The sequence below is a fragment of the Schistocerca piceifrons genome, chromosome 8 (genome assembly GCF_021461385.2).
Source record: "Schistocerca piceifrons isolate TAMUIC-IGC-003096 chromosome 8, iqSchPice1.1, whole genome shotgun sequence".
NCBI classification, from domain to species: domain Eukaryota; kingdom Metazoa; phylum Arthropoda; class Insecta; order Orthoptera; family Acrididae; genus Schistocerca; species Schistocerca piceifrons.
The window spans coordinates 393637364-393660467 of NC_060145.1; the positions used below are offsets into that span (position 1 = coordinate 393637364).

The 23104-nt window shown below is 42.2% G+C and overlaps 1 non-coding gene across 1 annotated transcript; it reads right to left on the reverse strand.

Annotated features, from left to right (window-relative positions):
- Positions 1–8991: 8991 nt before the first annotated feature.
- Trnas-cga lies at positions 8992–9068 on the reverse strand. Its single transcript has one exon. It is a non-coding gene; the product is annotated as a tRNA-Ser (tRNA).
- Between the last annotated feature and the right edge of the window lie 14036 nt (positions 9069–23104).

Below are 23104 nucleotides of genomic sequence, written 5' to 3' on the forward strand. Positions count from 1 at the left end.
TAATAACAGATTAGGCTTTGCGGTAGCGCCTAATTACGTAATTATTCTTAACCGAGCGGATAAGACAGTGATTACTTTTCCTCTCCTGTGTGTCACAGTAATTGTATTTTAATTAACTTCACGCCAAACATCACGTCACAAGTTAAAACCAACAGTTAAAAAAATCTAGCAGTACGCTTTATTACGTCTCTGCCGTAGTAGGCACACGTAAAAAAATCTTAAAAATGCGAAATATCACTTTTCATAGTCGCAAACTTAACCTATACACCTACCAGCGGGTGCTTGTATGGCTGTATAATAAATAAATTCGCTGTTCATCACATGTTAGCATTACAGTACGTCTAAAATTACTCACGATCTGATTGACATCTCACGGGTGAAACAAAAATTGCATAATCCGAACGGCAGTGCAAGCCTCTCGCCATGCTGCGCTGCCAACCTTGCAACGCTAAATCTACTGACAGTAAATAACGCGGAACGGTGGCCTGGGTTTCTTTTGTTTTGAAGTTTGTGAGCAGTGATTTCCTTACGTCAGACGACGTATTTCAAAATTTCGTATGTGACGAAACTAGAAATTGAAGGATAACAGATATTGGTGAAGTCTCCTGTTTCAGCGGTTCACACTTTAAAAATTGTAATTAAAGTATTTCGCAGTGTACGTGGTCTGAAAGGCATTTTGTTCTTCGTTACGAATGGAAAGACGCAAACTTGTTTCACATCGTGGATATCAGCAGTTCTTCTAGCTCTGCTGCAATTGTTTTTATTCTGTCACTTCCTTCCTTCTTCGTTATTATTATCGTCACCGTCTTCTTCTTCTCCTTCTCCTCCTTCTCCTTCTCCTTCTCCTTCTTCTTCTTCTTCTTCTTCTTCTTCTCCTCCTCCTTCTTCTGTTACTCCTCCATCTTCCACCTGGTTAGCACTGGTCCTTCCAGTTTGTTTGCAGCTGATACTACATCTGAAGGAAACTAATCAAATTCAGAAGCTCTATTGGCAAGCGATGTTCTGAGAAATGGAATACAACTGCCAAAACATCCTGATCTATAAATCTACGAATATGTGATCGAATACATTAATGCATTTGACATCACTACACTGACTGGAACTACGCAGTGGCATTGTGTCCTTTGCGGACGCTGGGAATCGCATCTTGAAGATTTGACACCAATTTGTGGGCTCCTACACTACACTGTCATTCATAGACTAGAGGTTATCTTCAGCCTTGAACAAACAACTGATCTCGTTCGGCACTAACAGCAAAAATCGGCAATGAACATGTAGTTCCATTTTCAGCGGAAATAATTTTTTTCGGCTTTTCACCGATAACATTTGGAGATAATAAACGTAATGTATTCTCTTGCTGGACACAGGTTCATCTCGAGGACACACTCCAGCTTCCCTTTTTGCCTCAAGATGACATTTTGATGCATAATTGGTAGTTTAGTTTTGTATGATACGAAATGGATGCCGGTAGGTAAACGTTAGTTTCTTACAGAGAGAGAATTAGTGTTTTATATGCGCAGAGATATGGGTAGTAATATCCTTTAGGATTTCCGCACAACTCAGAAATTATAGCACAGTTCTCAATAATATGTACAACGGCACACTTCTCATTTAATAGAACCATATATAAATTCTCAGCACATCATAAACTGATCTCCACTGTAACAGTGGAGAGATTTGCCTCATTATTACTCACTTGCTCTGCATTATGCTTAGTGAATACAATATTACTGTTCTAGAATGTTAATGAGCGAACTGCAGGTACCCGTGAAGCTCATTGTTTTCTTGACGGAGAAGATTTTTCAAAAGAAAGAACGTTTTGTTAACAATGAGTCTGAAAGTAGTAGAAAAGCATTGCTATCCTCAACTTGATATCACTTGTACCTTGGGAATCTTGACATGCTCATGGATCGCAGATGGAAACTGTGCGTTACATTTTCGTTTATCAAGGCAAAACAAATAAGTCTTCTAAGTTTTAGAACAACAAACTTTTTCGTCCTTCATTTGTCTTTCGAATACTTTTACCTTCTCCGTGAAAGTACTTCTGTTTATACGTACCGCCAATAAAAACTTCATCATGGCATACCCTTTAAACGATTCTAAAGTACTTCTGTTTATACGTACCGCCAATAAAAACTTCATCATGGCATACCCTTTAAACGATTCTACTTCCAATGTGTTTCTGTTCTCCTTCAGTCAGATGTCCATTCTGCAGATTTTTTTAATATTTTATTTTCACTAGCTTTTTTCAATTTGTTGATCCACTATATCCTTAACAGGTTTTTAAATCTTCTCTTTCAAAAAGTATTTTGCGTGGAAGTAACGACACTGTCAGCTTTGCAAGTGCTTGAAATTAAAAACTTTTGAGAAACTCTCAGTGATGGTCTGTAAACTACCAGTAACTGGAAGTGAGTTTTTCCCTTGTGTTAACTCAATCACTACCATTGTTTTCTGTTGTCCTGCTAGTGATGAAAGGGATTAGTAATTATTGTTATTGCTACAAAACAGTAATGATCACCTGATACCTTTGTATTTTTGTAACATGATTGGATTGCCTTTCCTAAACTCTCCTATAACAAATTGTGAGAAAAAGTGAGTCTTCTGGAGTGAAATCAACGTTCTGTCATGTTCACAATTAGTCATGTCCGATGTTGCAAGTGACAAAATGCATGCGGCTGCGAAAGTGACAGTGACTTTTCAGCAACATGACACATTGCGTCAAGAAGAGCCAAGCTTAAAATAAGGTTGGCTGGAGAACTGTTGTGCTACTTATAAGATAGTGAAGTTGTTTACAAGGCAGTCTGAGGTGTTTGTCATCGGGAGGGGTGTGTGCGAAATTGACATATATGCTGCATCGCTGTTGCCTTAATACCTTTCTGCCTTTCGTGACATACTTGTAGATCCATCACAGTCAAGTAAACCGTCCTCCTGATGATCGAACGATGCTGATGAGAACTAACATCAGTTTCTTACACTTTAGAGGGTTTTGCCTGCCCGTTTAAACAGCAGTCTTTCAAGAAATCTGACACCACTGTCCATTCGTTCCCCTCCCGTGCCATTGTAGTCTCATCTGCAGAGACGCTGGTCCCCCATAGCCTTAGTAACTTTATTTTACATCTCTTTATCTCTTCTCCATTGAAAGAATAAATTATTCTGCGTGCCCTTCACGAGGCTAACCGTGCCTTTATTAAAAGTACTGTCGCCATCTGAATTCTTCAATCGGTACACAGGCGATGCCAATATCTCTGTTTTCATACTGTCCACAGTACCATTTTCTCAGTTCCAAAATTCTAAATATTTATTCACCACTCACGTTTTTAATGTAAATTTCGCTTTCTCCGTTCTTGGTAACCCTGCATCCTACAGAGGAATTACACTTCGGTATATTCTATCTTTTTTATAGGCGGGTAGTTGCTATTCATTTTCCTCCTATTCCTTACTATTTTGTAGGGTATCGTTTCGGCTTAAGCCTAATTCACTACTGAATAGCTTGCGAATTGCTTGTCAAATTACTCCTACATTCTTCTGATATTTCTCACTCTGAGTGACTAAATCACAAGAGAATGTTTATTTTCGTTGCATACTTTTCTCTCATGTTCTCCAGTGTTTCTTCAATATACAATAACAAACTGTGACAAAAAGTGAACTTACCTTCATTTCTTTTTAACTTCAGCAAGACTTTCATTCCTTTTTTTTCTTCGATGTGTTATTTCCTCTTCTTTGTTTTTAAATATCCTGTATATACTGCTGAAATGTCATTTACTTCGGGTGGACAAAAGAGAGAGGTCACATGTCGGAGGTGAGTTCTGGTTTTTCTGACTCTTATACTGCAGCAGTGCGAAATGTGCCAAGCACAACCAGCGTTTCGAATTTTTTGGGAGATATCTGCTTGCTGCTAAATCCTCCTACTTCATACATAAAGAAAATTTTTCGTCAAGTCCTTAGAACGTACATCTCTTTAAACACACACACACACACACACACACACACACACACACACACACACACACACACACACACACACCAAGTTTACATCCTCTCTGTGTAGGTATAAAGCTCTCATCGGTCAGAACATTAGTTTGAACAATACAGAGTTCTACTAGGCGTGGTACTGTTGGGTGTAGCAAGCCGAGTGACTTCTGAACTGATTTACCCAGCCAGTTGTACGGTTAACTATACCTATAAGTTTAACGTGGTCTCCGATCCACATAATTAAACAATGCCACAGGTGAAAGAACTTGCAAGTGACAGAAAAAGTCACAGGACTGACTAGGTATCAAACCTGAGATCTTACTTTACCATTGATTCACCGAGATACACTTTAGAGGATAAAAATACGAAATTTGGAAAACCCTGCTACCATCTAACGGTTGTCCTACACCCGTAACTAGTTACTGAGAAATATGTTATCCGCTTTAAAAATAATACGGCTGGCTACAATTTTCTTCTCCACTAATACGAACAGGATCGTGTTGAAAGCGTGTACAGAATAAAACAAATGGAGACGAATATACTACTGAAGTAGGCTCTTAAATTTAAAATACTCGGATTTTATTACTGTTCACGTTTGGGTCCTGCTGGATCACGCGGTCTACAATAAAGGCTATTTTCAAAGTTTTGTCTTGATTTGTCTTTGTGACCACTTCATTCTTCCATAATCTGCTCTTTATTGCTTGTCAGACCAAGTTCTTCGGGTCTTCTTCGGTTTTTCTACCATACCAACTGTCTAGTAGTGAATTTTCTGTCTGAAACATTTCCTGTCTAGTATATAAAGTTGCAGTGTTCCTGCCTTTTTCAGATCTTCTTCTACGACACGAGGCATTTTATTGTTCCAGCTTTTGCTTTACTACGACTTCAGCAGATTTCCGCAAACAGTCTTTTTAATTCTATTAATATTTCCATAGAATTTTGGCCTGCGTTTCTTCATATCCAAAGAGATGTTTGTAAACCTTTAATTTTTTTATTTGCTCCTAGCCTGAATGTTCCTTCTTCTGTAGAATTTGAACATACAATTTTCCAGATTACCTTCGTTCTCTCTTTTGGATTTATTATCTCCAGAAAAACGCAACGGATTGTGCCTGTCGTGTGGTGTATCAGTTTTGTGTATTGTGAGATGCATTTTCTTTTATAGACGTCTTTTGTAACACTGTAGGCTGTGTGTCTATTGTGGCAACGAATTTCGTAACCATTTTCCTCCAGGCCAGTCTCCGGAATGTTTTCGCCTAAATATTTGAACTGAGAATTTTTCTCGACATTCGCGTATTTAGTTTTTATAATTTTCGGTACCAAGTTGTTGTTAGACACATGTTTGAAACGTGTTTTGTTTTTTCCATGGGGCATTTGGAGGCCTGCTCTTGCTGCTGTTTCTTTAACATTTTCTATTGGTCTTTGACTGTTTTAATGTCCTGACACAGAATCGCCAGGTCATGTGCAAAAGCTAAGCATTCTATCCTGACATTTGTTATTCCCAATTTGATTGCGTCGCCAATTTTAAGTTCCGCTGGTAGTTTTCACCATTCTTCGATTACGTTTTCCTGAAAATACAGTTGCAAAGTAATTGAGAGACTCGATCGACTTGCTCCACTGTTTTAATATCAAAATTTTACGAAATTTGTCTCCTGAATTTTACCTTATACACTGTAGCATTTAGTGTTTCACTAATAATTGCAGTACTTTTGAGGTTTAGACCTTATTTTTTCGGAATATGGAAGAGAGACTTACAGGCTACTGAGCCATAAGATATTTTTCATTACCTAAAAGGGTACAAACGTATTTCTTATAACAATATTTTAATCTTAACGCCAGCAGACTTTAGCGATCCACAGAAAGACCTCCACGGGATTGACGATTGGTGAAGGCACTGGCAGTTGACTCTGAACGTAGATAAATATACTGTAATGTACTGTAACGTAAATGTAACGTAGGAGAAGAAATTCACTACAGTACAATTGCAAATTTTGAGACAAAGCAACAAATGGTTCAAATGGCTCTGAGCACTATGGGACTTTACATGTGAGGTCATCAGTCCCCTAGAACTTAGAACTACCTAAACCTAACTAACCTAAGGACATTACACACATCCATGCCCGAGGCAGGATTCGAACCTGCGACCATAGCGGTCGCGCGGTTCCAGACTGAAGCGCCTAGAACCGCTCGGCCACGCAGGCCGGCTACAAATCATCCAAAGCAGAAACTATCGTAAAGTATCTAGGAGTAACCATCCGGAGCGACAAAAAGTGGAAAGAGCACAAAAAAGCAGGAAAAGCAGATAACAGACTGAGATTCATAGGGAGCCTCTTGAGGAAATGTAATTCATCCACGAAACACTTGATCGACCGATTCCTGACTTCACCAGTGTGAGATCCTTACCAGGCTGGATCAAAGGAAGAAATAGACAAGATCCAACGAAGAGCGGTGTCGTCATGGGATCATTTAGTCCAGGGGCTCCCGATGTGGGGGTAAAATGAAATTTTTTGATGGGTAAAAACAAAAGGACGACGAAACTTAATTATTTTTAAATGTCATTACTACATGACACCCTCTTTTTTCTTTCTTGTTGTAAATATCCGTATTAACGGTTGGCCCAATGTGGTGAAAGTTACGGCTTGTAGAACGAATGTATGAACATCATCTTCCTCAGACAATTTACTCATTACACTCCGTACACTATTATTATTAATGGCAGCGGTTTGCTAGTCACAAAGGACTGGCATCCTGAAGTATTCCAGTTTTTCTCAGTCCTGAAGTAAGGGGTCAAACATTCAAGTTATTTACAAACAGTATATATAGTGGACACATTTTAAATTGGTTGGTTTTAAATGGGGACGGAGAGTACAAGTGAAGCAAGGGTCGCTCGAAAGAAGAGTGGTGCAAATGAAGCAGCATGTATGGTAACAAATGTCTGCCCTCAATGCGGATAATCAGCTTCCTTTTGTGAGAAGCAGATGTAGATAGCACTCGCGATGCACTGAGAATAGCTTCATCATTCTATAAAAGAAATGTTTGTCAGAAATGAGGAGTACCATTTGTCTGGTTGACCTATTAGTTTGTTGTTTAATAAAACACCTACAAAAATTAAATATCATTTATGTTTCGTCATCTAAAAGATAAAAATGTTCAAAATAATTCCTTTTCTTTCTACACTTCAGTTACTCGATAATGATGAATATGGTGGCGGAGGGGGGGGGGAGTCTACTAATTAATATCTGATTACACTAAGGGGTAATGGTGTCAGAGAGGTTAGGAACCAGAAGTTTAGTTGGCATGAGAGCGCTAGGGAGATTCCCAACGAACTGCAGTGGGACGCGCCACGAGAGAGGCAATGTGCTTCACGATGCGAAGAAGTCTACTACTGGAATTGTGGAAGAGAAGGCGTTCCGGAAAGATACGGGCGACATATTGATTCCTCCTACATATCTCTCTCACGAAATGGCCACAATGAGAAAATCCGAGATATTAGAGCTAATATAGAGGTTTGCCGCTAATCATTCTTCCCACGCGCCGTTCGCGAATGGAGCACGGTAGTGGGGATCAGACAGTGGAAGCAGAAGTACAGCGTAGATGTGGATGTCTGAGAATTAGTTTCAGGACTAAAATTTGCTCTGCCCAAGATCTGTTCGTTCTGAAATCTGCTTGATATTCGCCAGTTCTGCATTCAAGTTGGCGTTACGCTCGTACCAGAAGATATTTATATAACTTCTCATGCTGAGGATTCACAGTCATATAATATTTCTTAAAAGACATCATAGTCGCCGTTGACTGTATAAAATATTTATTGTTACTATTGCAATTTCGGCCTTATGGCCATTTTCAAGTAACACTGCAAAGTTACCTAAACACAAAAATACAAAAGTGAAGCACAGGGTGTATATACATAATTAAGCAAATATTTCATTAAGAAATTAGCTCAGTTATAAAAATTGGGGATAAATGTACATTACTTACATTCTGTCAGAATATAAAACTATCTGACATAATTACATGTCGTCGTTTCTTTCTTTTCTTTATTGTTATTTTTAAACCCGTACAACAGGCAGGCTGTCAGCAGCATGTTACGCTGCTCTTCAGCCACAGAATAGACAAAGAAACAACAGAAAGAATACACATAGGTTAGATAACGGTGGGTAATAAAACAGTAGACACATGCACGTCGTCGTCAAAATGCAGCCTTTTGACTCTGAGAATCCCACAAGATCTGATGAGTACGACACTTACTACATCGTAATATGTTGTTAAATATATACTGAACTGTCCATGTTACCGTCGTTGTAATAATCTCACACACATAAAAGTTCAGGTGCACTGACAACATGTGGAGCTAAGTCAGTTTGCGCGAAAATACATTTACTAAAGATACTGCCCGAGCACGTAGCAAGGATAGTGCGCACCAAGGATAAAACTTATAAGCTTTATATCGTAAAGTCTTTTCATCTGTCGACATCATACAGCTTACTAAATAGTGCTATGATTGTAATGGGCAGTCAGATGATCTTTCGTTGGAATTCGTGGTGCTGCACAGTAAATTGGATTGCTGGCGAGCGTTTTACGCCGTTTATTTCCGTAAAATTTATATGCATACAAAGTATTATATATCAGAGCTCTGTCTTTATCTCATTTACGAGCACTTACGTCTATGTGAGAGCTTATTAACAGATGACACAGTATTATCCCCTATTATGTTATAAATTAATATTCCCATCCTATCCTACTGAATTACAATCATAGCACTATTTAGTAAGCTGTATGATGTCGACAGATGAAAAGACTTTACGATATAAAGCTTATAAGTTGTATCCTTGGTGTGCACTATCTTTGCTACGTGCACGGGCAGTATCTTTACTAAATGTATTTTCGCGCCAACTGACTTAGCTCCACATCTTGTCAGTGCACCTGAACTTGTATGTGTGATAGATTATTAGAACGATGGTAACATCGACAGTTCAGTATATATTCAACAACATCTTACGATGAAACTTCCTGGCCGATTAAAACTGCGTGCCGGGCCGAGACTCGAACTCGGGACCTTTGCCTTTCGCGGGCAAGTGCTCTACCAACTGAGCTACCCAAGCACGACACACGCCCCGTCCTCACAGCTCTACTTCTGCCAGTACCTCGTCTCCTACTTTCCAAACTTTACAGAAGCTCTCCTGCGAACCTTGCAGAACTAGCACTCCTGAAAGAAAGGAGTGCTAGTTCTGGAAACATCCCCCAGGCTGTGGTTAAGCCATGTCTCCGCAATTTCCTTTCTTTCAGGAGTGCTAGGTCTGCGAGGTTCGCAGGAGAGCTTATGTAAAGTTTGGAAAGTAGGAGACGAGATACTGCAGAAGTAGAGCTGTGAGGACGGGGCGTGAGTCGTGCTTGGGTAGCTCCGTTGGTAGAGCACTTGCCCGCGAAAGGCAAATGTCCCGATTTCGAGTCTCGGCCCGGCACACAGTTTTAATCTGCCAGGAAGTTTCATATCAGCGCACACTCCGCTGCAGAGTGAAAATCTCATTCTGGAAACATATTACGATGTAATAAGTGTCGTACTCCTCAGATCTTGTGGGACTCTCACAGTCAAAAGGCAGCATTCTGACGACGACATGTACTCATGTCAGATAGTTTTATATTCTGACAGAATGTAAATAATGTACATTTATCTCCTATTTTTATAACTGAACTACTTTCTTAATGAAATGCTTGCTTAATTATGTATATGCACCCCGTGCTTCACTTTTGTATTTTTGTGTTTAGGTAACTCTGCAGTGTTACTTGAAAATGGCCATAAGGCCGAAATTGCAATAGTAACAATAAATATTTTATACGGTCAACGGCGACTATGATGTCTTTTAAGAAATATTGATATAGTAATTTTGATTTTTTTTAAATACCATCTTTCTTCCTCAAACGGCGAACATTTTTTCTCCATAACTGATGTACCTGCCATTGCAGCCGCAACCCCCCCCCCCCCCTCCTAACCCCATCCCACCACCCACTATCATCTTATTTTCGCCGATCAACAAAAGACAAACTCCTACGCTGCTATTTCTTCACGCGGCACGTCAGTTGCGCTACTAGCCATTGCCGTTAATTACGTGGCGATCCAGCCGCGGCGCGAAACCTAATACGGCCGCACGGCCTGATAGCGCATGTGTGTTCGGCGCAGCCGAGCGCGCAACGCAACGCAACGCAACGCAGCGCGCTTCGCGCCACGCCGTGTTGTTTCGCTTAATGGCTGGCGACCGACCACAGCCGCTGCAGGACTCCGCTTTTAAACCTGCGCTCCTGCGCACGCGGTCCCCGCGATGAAAGGGAATAATTAGGCGATTGGCCGCAAACAGCTCTTATTAAGCGCTTCGTAAAAAATGCCCGCCCGCGCACTAGCGCTGACAATGGCAGCGGCGGACACTGAAAATTAGCCAGCGCGCTGCGCTGAAAGAGAGAACCCACTGGCCTCGATTCATAATGGCCCGCACGGAGCGACAATGGGTCAGTCCGCTCGCATTCCAAACAAATACTATTACCGCACGCGGACGCCGGTAATTTTTACACTCCGACGCTTCCCGGATATCGCGCATTTTCTGCGGGATTCTGGCGTTTACACTCCGGCGTTTTGACTGAGCAATTCGCGAGTACAGTTTAGTGAGTCCTGCGAAAGAATATTTATTTTTTTTACTCTTCTACTGTAGTTTATGAGATATGAACAGACGACGAACACTTCATGAACGCATTTAACTGCACTAATCTGCCATATGAGAATCAGGGTAATTCTGAATCACTGTTCAGAATCGCCTTTCACTACTGCTGATACAGTTTTTGGATCAACATTTTTTTGTGGCAACAGTATTTCATGGACTTTGCGTTATCCTTTGGATGTCACAATGCTTACTTCCTTACTCATCGAGAAAAGTTTTGCTGAGAAAAATCGGAGAGAAATTCCACACTACTCAGGACCGAGTGTGTAATTTTTGCTTCATCCAAACATGTTTCAAGGCTTTCTGTGGTATGTTCAGTAGGTTTTTTTGTCTTTTATTAGCCTTCGCTTAGCGCTATCAAGTAATTATGTGCTGATATTTCAATATCTACCATACAGCTACATCCTATTATGGTTTCCGATGCTGTAGTCTTCTAGCACATTTAGACGTGTTAAAATACTTTGCTGTTCTACCCATTACGCGCATATTTTACTTATTTTATTACAAAATCTAACAGAAATCACAATACTCCACAAGTAGCAATGCCAATGAATATTTGACGAAAATGATCTATTATTTATCGTGTTTTCCCAAATCCTTCCTCTTCTATTAAGCAAAGCCGCAAAATGGAGTGTTTTCGACAGTTAAAAAACATGACTCTGTACATGACAGAGAGAAAAAAAGATATGATGCGATGAAAAATTTACTAAGTTGATGGAGACGAAAATTTTATGGGGGCTCGGATTCTATCGTAGGATAAGGAGCAGAATGGAAAGCAATAGAACATGGCTTGAGGAAAAGGAGTGGAAGGTGGAACTGTTTGGAGTAACCTAATTTAAACCTTTTTTTTTTTTTTTTTTTTTTTTTTTGCAGATAATTCTGTTTTCGCGGTGAGTTTATCACACACTTGCAAAAAATTTCATGTTCCTAGCAAGTTAAGTTGTTCAAAAAGTGAGGCTCCTCGCCTCTATAGCCAAGTCAGTGAAAGGTACTGGAACTATTTGAACAACATAAGTTTACAGCCCGATTAGTCTGACTTCAACGGTAACATTTGAATGGTTTCTATACATAAAAATAGCCGAAACCTGTGTAAAGCTGCAATACTGACTAGAAGTGCAACAGATTCGCAGGCAAGGGATCGCTGAATCGAGGAAAATCTAGGGTTTGTTTTATTTCGTGGTCAATCTGTGGCACTGTGTTTCCGCTCCTTTTCCGAATTGTATTTACTCTAAACATTTTATGAAGTGACATTCGCAGAGATTATGTACAGTTACTAGTGTATCTCCATTTATATTCAAAAATATCTGTTAGATATAACCTACCATGTTCACGTCCAGTTTTTCTTGTATTATTTAACATATTATAGACGTCGTATGAGAGAGAACGCAGGCCTTCGTATTACAGTAATTACAACTACTTCGGAGCGTATTTTTAAATACTGCTGCTCCTCCCACATGTAACTATCAGGTGCTCTCGTTTCCTCACCAGTCGACACTCGTGCATGAATTCCTGTGATAACTTTTCATTTGGAGGTGTTCACAGGCATTTTTTCTTGGTTCGCACACTTCTATTGCATTCGCAAGAGTCAAAATTGAAAATGAAAGTAATCGAAAATATCACCTCAGTTAGAAAGTAGATCTACATATAAGCTTTCTTTGTGCTATTTATTCACAAACTGTTGTGTTGACTAGCATCTTGATCTGATCTCTGGGGTTACGGATTACCGCTGAGTGAAATATTCATTCCGATTGTCTGGCGGATGTGAAATTGAATAACTGCGCCTAGCCATGAAGTAGACACGAGGACAAACGTGTGATCCTGGAGGAGAGGAACTATGAAATAGTTGAGCTAAACTAAAGAAGAAATAAAAAGTGTATTCACTGCAATTCATGAGAATAACTCCTCAGCAACGCCAGCAGAATAGATGTACGTTATAACTCAGTATTATATGTGGCCTTTGTTTCATACAAAAGGCTAATTTGGGACACCGGACTACGGAATGGTTACAAAATGCTTCTTCAGGTACGGCAGACATCTCGTACTCACACGTGATTGCTGTCTAAAAATATATGCTCGCATCCATGTGGTTGGCACGACGTCATCCATACCGCAGCTTCCGATCCTGATTGTACAGGCGGCTTTGCACTGACCTCGCGTTACGCGACACGACCCAACGTGACCTTGAACTTTCACCCTCCCTATTGCGCCATTGCAGCGATCCTGCAATGGATTACCGGCAACTCTGTACCGAATTCCGTGTCTGTCACTTCACTTATCGTACCCCGTTAGGCTTAAGCGACAGGCTACTGTGAGAGATGCAAATGACTTTAAACTGATCACATATTTACGAAATGAGGTTACAGGAAACATTAGTTCGATGATAGAAAATAGCTCGTGGCACCGCCAGAAGAAAGGGATGTGCTTCGACGTCCTGTCGACGTCAGTACCATTAGAGACGCAACTTAAAGATGGGCACGGAAATCAGAAGTGTGCTTCTCAAGGGAAGCATCCCAGCATTCGCATTAATCGATGGCAAACAAAACTCGAGTGCGCATCTCACACTAGAGATGGGAAAAACTGAGCGGTTAAAACTGATACCAGTATTTTAGTTCCGAATAACAGGCATTTTCGGTATTTCTTTGGTCTCTTTTGTAACAGGCGTTTTTTTTTTTTTATTTTTTGCTAATAACCGGGTAAAATACAGAAATATCAGTAAGCCACAGCAGCAGTGCAAAAATTTTTAGCTTTTAAATAAACCTTTTTTTAGAAAAACCGAGTAATTTTTATTCGTAAAATTCCCATTGCTTTGAAATATTGAATTATTATAGAAAACGCGGAAATTGATCAGTGTTGTCTTAATAACTATTCCAGCAGAAACGAGCAACAAGCCGTCTGCATAACATTGATACAGCACTACTGAGTCAATAATGTATCTGTTGCCATGTTACACGTGTACATGCACTGTGCGAGGATTGCCCCATATGCTCTATTTGATATTTTTTGTTTCTTTGTATCCTGAAAATGAGGGAGTGGAAATTTTTCAGTCTTTGTTCGATTTCTACGTTTATTACTGGAAATAATAGGATTAAAATACTGAAAATCGGTTATTTGAGAAACTGGTTATTTTGAGCGATTTCAAAACTCAGGTTAAACTGGCGCTGAAAAAAAAAAAACGGAAACCGGTTATTTCAGCGATAACCGCCATTCCTACCTCACACGGCCATGTAGCTCATTCTCAAAGAATCAGCACGACGCTTAGCAAACAAGAGAGATCCAGATTTCTTGTGAATTCTCTTAGAAATAAAACCACATATACTAAATAGAGTAAGGAAGGCTCAAAATACGGCCAGCAAGAGAGAGACAACATTGTGCTTACCAAAGTAAATAAAGTAGCGAAGGATATGCAATCACCGCGAAAGTAAGCAAATAAATCAACGGTTCGCGCAAACGCGAGTGAAATGCGGAAGACGTCAGTTCATGGTGATGGCATCGTGAGCACTAGAATCAAAAGGCTAAGAATAAAGGAAAGTAGCGCTGTCTCATTCATGATAGGGCGTTCGTTCGCTTCGGACTAATCCTTGTGCAACAAACGAACTTTCTAGTGAATACAAAGCTTGTTTACGCAAAAACTTAGAGATCCGACAAGGATAAAAGGTATTCATTGGAACTTCGGTACTGTTTTACGGTGCGAAAACAGCAATGAGATATGATTAAATAAATTCTCGCAAGCTACAGGCTGAGTAGCACCAATCGGCATAATCGTGTTCCTCTCTTTCTACAATGCCAAACTGACGCTACGTTCAGACTGACATTGAAAGTAAGTTGATAATATTATATTCCCTGGCCAGGCATTTCGTTTATGAGAGATACAGATTTTTGTATGTGTAGACTACATTAATGTATTTTGAATACAGTAGTTCTTTTCACAGACCAAAAATACTTCCTTGTAATGGCTGCTACAACCGCAATCATCTTCATCTTCGTCAGTTTCATCCTCCTATGACTGTGCCTCTCCTATCCCTCAGTTCGTTATTATCTTCGTCCATATCTCTTTCTTTCTTCTTTCTTTCCTAGTTATATGTGTCCTCGATCTTCGTTTCTTCTTCTTTTACTCCCTCCCTTCTTCTGTCGTTCTTCTTTCTTTCCGCCCTTCCTCTTCCTCCTCCTCCTCTGTTTTTCTCGTTCGTATTTTTCTTCTCGGTTACTTTCTTTCTCTTCATCTCATTACTTTTCTCCCTTCCTTCCTTCCTTCTTTTGCCATTCTTCTTTCTTTCCTTCTGTCCTACTTCATTGATTATATTGCTGTTCGATAAATCTTTAATTCCTTCTCGTCTGTTTTATGTGGGTTTTCCACATTTCCTTCGTTACTCACATATTTTTCTTTGTTGCTTTCCATTGATTTTTCACTCTTCCTTCTTCCCGTCCTTCTTTTCTTTCTCTTTTTTCCAATATTTTCTTCCTTTTTTCTTTCTTCTTTCTTTTCTTATGTCCTTTTCTCCTTTCTCCTTTCCTTATTCCTTACTTCCTACTTTCTTTTCGTTCTTTCTTTAGCTTCTTTCTGTTTATTTGTTGATTCTCCACTCTTACTTCGTTTGTTACCTTTTTTCCTTCGACTTTGTTTTGCTCTTCCCCAAAACACCTCTACGCAGTGGCATTTCGTGTGCCTACTGGCACGTAGCAGCGAGTGTTCACATGACTAGTGCCAGAGACCTTCTAGTGGCGTAACAGACGGAAAGAACAGCTGTTGGGCTCCAAATCCTGTTGCGGATGGGCGACAGAGAACAATGGGAAGGCGTCCAGTGTACAGTGTACCGGCGTCAGAGGGGCTCCACCTGTCGCGAAATCCAAAATACCCAAGGCTCTGACGTGGGCGCCGCAGCTGTTATCTTTGGGCGACACCACCGCTCTCGCTTTCTTCTCGTTGTTCTGTTACGACTGGTTACTGTAACACAAACTGAGCCGTCTAGTAAACAAACGAGCTCTACTTTCGCTTTCGACAAACGAGAGTAGTTGTTCAATGAGGTGTTATCTTGAGCTCAAACACATGCTACGACACATTTTACCGGCTTGTCGACACTGAGTGCAGTGTCTGTAGCTGTGCGTGGGATGAATATAAGTGAAACGCAAGTTCAGGGACTCGGCGGAGAAGTTCAGGGAGACTAGTGAACACCCTAATTTAGTAGAGCATTCATCCGATTTAGTGTACTGTTTTGTTTTCGTACGTTTCTTCCCCTTTCGAAGCTACACAAATGGAACGTAATCTAGCCATCATATATTTCGCAATAACAAGTCAGGAACACAGTTACCGTTGCCACGTAGAAATTTTATGAACACGAAATTGTTGTTGTTGTCATCTGTATTCCGATGACTGGTTTGATTCAGCTCTTCACGCCAGTGTATCTGGTGCAAGTCTCTCCGAACCTTCTTACTGTAGTCAACCCTTGGTCTTACTATGCAGTTTCAATCCCCCCGGCCCGCCCTCTTTCCCCATTTCTCTCTATCGTAAACTGATGATTCCTTGAGAAAGATGACAACTGATGTGTGGTTACAAGCTGCGAAATCGGTTTGTAACCATTCTTCCCTAGAAACTATACTGTCTTCCTGAGAAATCAATTTTTGCAGTTTACTTTCTAGCTAAAAATAGTCGCAAGGGTAATTGTTGGGGCTTCCTTCGTCATTTTCTTGTCTCTGTTGAAACAAAGTTTCGTGCGAAAAAGAGGAAGAGGCGTACGCCAGTGTGATGTAGACTACATATGAGGGGCGTTCAATAAGTAATGAAACAAATATTTTTTTCAGAAAGGAGGTTGATTTCAATACACCATTTATTCCCCATTCTTTTGTCAGCGAAACCCTATTTTTCAACATAATCTCCGTTCAATGCGATGGCCTTACGCCACCTGCATGAATGCGTGGTATCACTCTACCATGGGGGACTGATGACCTTCGCTGTTTAGTCCCCCTTAAACATCCCAACAACCACCACCACCACTCTACCAGTCGACGTCGAAGCCAAATTCTTAATGTATCAATAACCTCCCCATCATCCACGTACCGCTTCCCGCAGTGCTTCCTTCATTGAGCCAAAACAATTACATTTTATGGTCTTCTGTCGGGCGGCAAGGAACACACATTTCAGTACCCCAACTGGTGGACGAATGTGCCAGCACTACCAACAAAGACGTCCAGTTGTGCAGCGAAGTGTTCGATTGTCATCGGTGGATCGCCTCGAATGAGAGTGTCCGCACGTTCGAACATTGCAGGAACCACAGCTCTGTGCCACTGGCCAGCACGCAGGAGATCGGACAGGTTTCTGCGACATTGTTTCGATGATGATAGACGCCACGCCCATCGACTCAACGTACTTTTGTTCACTGCCACGTCTCCGTGGGTGTTCTGCAAGCACTTATGAATATCTACAATATTCTGGTTTTCCGCCAAAAGAAACTCACTGACAGCTATCTGCCTGAAACTGACCTACGGTACAGACGCCATTTTGAAGGGTACGTACAGCGCCGCCACCTATCGGAACTTCATGAAACTACAGAGACTGAAGCAGGACTAGTCCACGTTGTCCCGCAACGAATGTCACATTTTTTCAACTAAAACTGGCCGAGGAAAAAAATAGTCTTGCATTACTAATTGAACGCTGCTCGCAGTTGAAGAAGTAGCGCACATATAAATTCTGTCAGACAGTAGCGTTACTGGGAACGAGTGAGCTTATCCTCTCTCCCTTGCGTATGTATTTCCAAAACCGCTGAGCCGGCCGGAGTGGTCGTGCGGTATTTCCAAAACCGCTGACCCGGCCGGAGTGGTCGTGCGGTTCCAGGCGCTACAGTCTGGAACCGAGCGACATCTGCGGTCGCAGGTTCGAATCCTGCCTCGGGCATGGATGTTTGTGATGTCCTTAGGTTAGTTATGTTTAATTAGTTCTAAGTTCTAGGCAACTGATGACCTCAGAAATTAAGTCGCATACTGCTCAGAGCCATTTGAACCAAGCCAAAACCGCTGAACTGATCTTTTTTAAGCTGTGTTTTCATTCAGTAATTTGCATTAAGATTCCATAAGACGCAGGGCACGAGTTCCGGCTCAAGAGCAAGCAATACGAATCATTTATTATCAGGAAGAAGCAATATGATCCCTTTATTAACAGGAACTAAATATTACTGCTTACAAGCGCTAAATGGAAGAGGCGCAGTGTTCGAGTCATTGCAGTAAGCGACCTAGTACGCCTGTATCATCAGCACGAATTTGCTGTCGGGCGCAACCGCAAATAGATCGTTACTCAAGACAGGCAGGCAGCCTACGGCCTGTGAAGTTGGCACCGCGTTTGGCGGATGTAGCACCTGAGCTCGCTAGCAGGCCGTTCTCAAGCCGAAAATCGTCTAAAATAATACTAAACAATAAGACAGCGATTCTACAGCAGTGGTCGAAGTTTTGTTCAAGCCGTTTCTTCTCATTAACTCGAAGTTACCTTCCACTATACAAAATTTTAATTGGCGTTCTAGGATATATCTCTTGAGCACTGAAAGAAGTTAACCACCAGTTGCACCATTACTGTGAACAAGTTTTGTATGCCCTCAAAAGATTGATTTTGGTCTTAAGAACAGCGAGAAAAAAATACACCCTGTGATATGATCATGCTCAGGATTTAACACTGTCTGGCGTCACTTATAGCGAGAAAATCTCAGAAATCAGAGGTAATACGGAGGTTTGCCGACAGTCATTCCTCCCACGTGCCATTCGCGAATGGAACATACGAGAGACTGTGGTACAGAAGTGCTCTCCATGACACACCGTATGATGGCTTGCTAAGGATAGATGTAGATGTCGATGTAGTAATGGAGTGAAGTCACGTTTTCTGATGCTGTAGAAAGGACATGTGATTATCCGGAATTAGTGGTCCAAGGGAGCGAACTGATGTTAAATGTTGTCAACCATTTTTTTTAAAATAAGTAAAAATCAGCCAGCCGAATGCATAGGTTTTTCTGTATACCTTGACCACGTTTCGTCACCTCTAAGAGTGACTTCATCAGAAGGCAAGGTAATTACGTGAAGAATATACCGTCGAAGATGTACAGTGATGTAAGAGCTAAGTTGCTCAAGTCATACATTAAAATATAAAACATAATGTTCTTCAAAAGGTCAAACATTAAAACATAAGTAACACCGGTGTATATCGCTATACCATGACTTTTGTTACCTCAGTGTGTGAAGTTCGTTGAAGTCGTGTTTTACAGTGTGAATGAGAATTTTACAAAAGTCCGGTTTCGGCCAAAGGCGGTAGAATCGTGGCAGGAAGGAATACACTACTGGCCATTAAAATTGCTACACCAAAAAGAAACGCAGATGATAAACGGGTATTCATCGGACAAGTATATTACACTAGAACTGACATGTGATTACATTTTCACGCAATGTGGGTGCAGAGATCCTTAGAAATCAGTACCCAGAACAACCACCTCTGGCCGTAATAACGGCCTTGATACGCCTAGGCATTGGGTCAAACAGAGCTTGGATGGCGTATACAGGTACAGCTGCCCATGCAGCTTCAACAAGATACCACAGTTTATCAAGAGTAGTGACTGCTGTATTGTGACGAGCCAGTTGCTCGGCCACCATTGACCAGACGTTTCCAGTTGGTGAGAGATCTGGAGAATGTGCTGGCCAGAGCAACAGTCGAACATTTTCTGTATCCAGAAAGGCCCGTACAGGACCTGCAACATGCGGCCGTGCATTATCCTTCTGAAATGTAGGGTTTCGCAGGGATCGAATTAAGGGTAGAGCCACGGGTCGTAACACATCTAAAATGTAATGTCCACTGTTCAAATTGTCGTCAGTGCGAACAAGAGGTGACCGAGACATGTAACCAATGGCACCCCATACCATCATGCTGGGTGATACGCCAGTATGGCGATGACGAATACACGCTTCCAATGTGCGTTCACCGCGATGTCGCCAAACACGGATGCTACCATCATGATGCTGTAAATAGAACCTGGATTCATCCGAAAAAATGACTTTTTGCCATTCGTGCACCCAGGTTCGTCGTGGAGTACACCATCGCAGGCGCTCCCGTCTGTGATGCAGCGTCAATGGTAACTGCAGCGACGGTCTCCGAGCTAATAGTCCATGCTGCTGCAAATGTCGTCGAACTGTTCGTACAGATGGTTGTTGTCTTGCAAATGTCCCCATCTGTTGACTCAGGGATCGAGACGTGGCTGCACGATCTGTTACATCCATGCGGATAAGATGCCTCTCATCTCGACTGCTAGTGATACGAGGCCATTGGGATCCAGCACGGCGTTACACATTGCCCTCCCGAACCCACAGATTCCATATTCAGCTAACAGTCATTGGATCTCGACCAACGGGGGCAGCAATGTCGCGATACGATAAACCGCACGCGCGATAGGCTACAATCCGACCTTTATCAAAGTCGGAAACGTGATGGTACGCATTTCTCCTCCTTACACGAGGCATCACAACAACGTTTAACCAGGCAACGCCGGTCAACTGCTGTTTGTGTATGAGAAATCGGTTGGAAACTTTCGTCATGTCAGCACGTTGTAGGTGTCTCCACCGGCGCCAACCTTGTGTGAATGCTCTGAAAAGCTGATCATTTGCGTATTACAGCATCTTCTTCCTGTCGGTTAAATTTCGCGTCTGTAGCGCGTCAACTCCGTGGTGTAGCAATATTGATGGCCAGTAGTGTAGTTGCAGGCTGCTGTAGTGGTGCAGTTGGCGACGCCGCAGCTAGTGCAGCGGATGGCTGACGGCCTGCCTCAAGGGGCGCAGCAGGGAACGGACTAATTTTAGGTCGTGCCGCCTGGGTCCAAGGCTGCACGCGCAACCTTGCTCGAGTTGGCACGGCCCGCGTGTTGCGATGCCGCCGGGACGGGCTCGGTGGGAGGTGAGATCGGAGGGGGAGCCAGGATTGGAGGCGGCGGTGGAAGGGGCAGGAGGGGTACAGGGCGACACGTGGTGACGGTGTGCACTCGTATATGTCTCGACAGAGCCTGCGTCTCTCACCTGCCCCACCTCCGACGCTTGACATCGACCGCGTCGTTCGCAGGACCGCCGGCGCTAAATTGGTGGCGGCACGTGCGTCCACGTGTTAGGTCACAGGGCCTACCCCGCGCTCCCGATGCACCGCAATGTCAATGTCGTTGTGCCGCACGCGCCGCCTAGCCAACATAAATAAAGCGCTGACATTAACTGGGCCCGTTGAGAGAAAAGCATGTCTGGCTGACTGCTGGGTCGTATCTACTTGTCGCCTAAAGACAGCGTACTCGGAAAGATACATTTCTTAATATAATGTCTACAACAACGCATCTCTCCGTATTTTTTTTGAAACATATACGTCTGTACTCCGCAAGCCACCGCACGGTGTGTCGCGAAGGGTACTTCTGGCCCGCGTCCGCAGCTCGTGGTCGTGCGGTAGCGTTCTCGCTTCCCACGCCCGGGTTCCCGGGTTCGATTCCCGGCAGAGTCAGGGATTTTCTCTGCCTCGTGATGACTGGGTGTTGCGTGAAGTCCTTAGGTTAGTTGGGTTTAAGTAGTTCTACGTTCTAGGGGACTGATGACCATAGATGTTAAGTCCCATAGTGCTGAGAGCCGTTTGAACCATTTTTTCTGGGCCGCGTGGGATTAGCCGAACGACCTAAGGCGCTGCAGTCATGCACTGTGCAGCTGGTCCCGGCGGAGGTTCGAGTCCTCCGTCGGGCATGGGTGTGTGTGTTTGTCCTTAGGATAATTTAGGTTAAGTAGTGTGTAAACTTAGGGACTGATAATCTTGGCAGTTAATTCCCATAAGATTTCACACACATTTGAACATTTTTTGCTACTTCTGGTACCATTATTCCTTCCATCTTCTATTCGGAAATGGCGCGTGAACCACCCTATTACTTCCCGAATGTTCTCGTTGTGCTCATTTCGTGAGACGTATGTGGGAGGAAGTAATATGTTGATCGGCTCATCCCTGAACGTACAGTCTCGCATGTAAATAGTAAACATCTCCATGTAGCACAACGCCTCTCTTGTAGCGTATGCCACAGGAGTGTGTTTAGCATCTCTGCAGGGCTCTCACGTCAACATAGTGATTCCGTGTCGAAACGCGAAGCTGTTCTTTGGATCTAGTCTATTTCTTCAATTATCCAACGTGGTAAGGGTCACAGCCTGATAAGCAGCACTCAAGAATCGGTTGAACTGGCGTTTTGTAAGCCACTTGTTTCGTAGCTGACTTTCATTTCCTTAAGATTTAGCCGGCTGTAGCGGCGAATCGGTTCCTGGCGCTACGGTCGCAGGTTCTAATCCTGCCTCGGGCTTGGATGTGTGTGATGTCCTTACGTTACTTAGCTTTAAGCAGTTCTAAGTCTAGGGAACTGATGACCCCATAGTGCTTAGAGCCATTTGAACCATTTTTGGCGCTAAGAGGTCTGCGACATTTCTGCTGCTTCCGTAACTAAAGCTTTTATCACACAATTGGCCAGTGGCGCCTGCCAACTCGACTTTTGGTGGTGGAAAAAACTGTCATTATCCGTATTTCCCCAGCATGCTACTTCGATCTGCAGATGGTCTCGTTAGTCTGAAACTAGCAACCAACATAAAAATTGTACAACTAATACGGTGGAAAATAATGTGTAACATTCGGTGTCACCCTTCTCCTGATAAATATTTTGGCAATAGCGATTCTTGTTATTTCCGCTGCGAAAAATTCTGTTTACCTGGTAAACAGCAACGGCGTAAATAATAGGCGTCTCAGATTACCATCTTCAATGGGTGCGTGGACAGATATAAACATGCACAGAAGGATATGGTCATATATCTGCTTCGAGTTTCGCTCATCTTTAATGACCTACTGTAGACGAAACATTAAACTCAAACTTTCCTCTTTGAGTTTCAAAATGCACAAGGTGGGTAGCACACTCTACAAAAACCACAAGACAATTCTTTTTCGCAGTATTTTGCACCTGAATACAAATTTCTTGATACGAAAACCATGCTCCTGAGAAATTTCGGACTTAAGAACGTCCGTGATAGGAAACCAAGTTTTCATCAAATATTTGGACCTTTCGGATACGACCCTCCAGCTCTGCTATTCAGTCACAGCAGATCTCAAGCTCTTTCGAACCCAACCTGCGGAGGTGCTAATTCAACGTGTTCTAATAACTTGTTGTTCCTTCGAAATATGGCGTGAATGTTAATTTTGAAACCGGAATTTTTAATACGTAGAGACATTTCTTGATTCTTGCTAAATCGATCTAATTTCGCTAAAGAGTTTGAACCACGTTATCCTCATCGAATAAAATCATCTTAAACCTGTTGTACCTCCACAGATGGACAACATGAATCTCAAGAAAACCACCTTAGTTGTTATTTTAGATGCATTTGTTAATTCACAATTGGCTTCGTTCGGCACGAATATCCTCAGG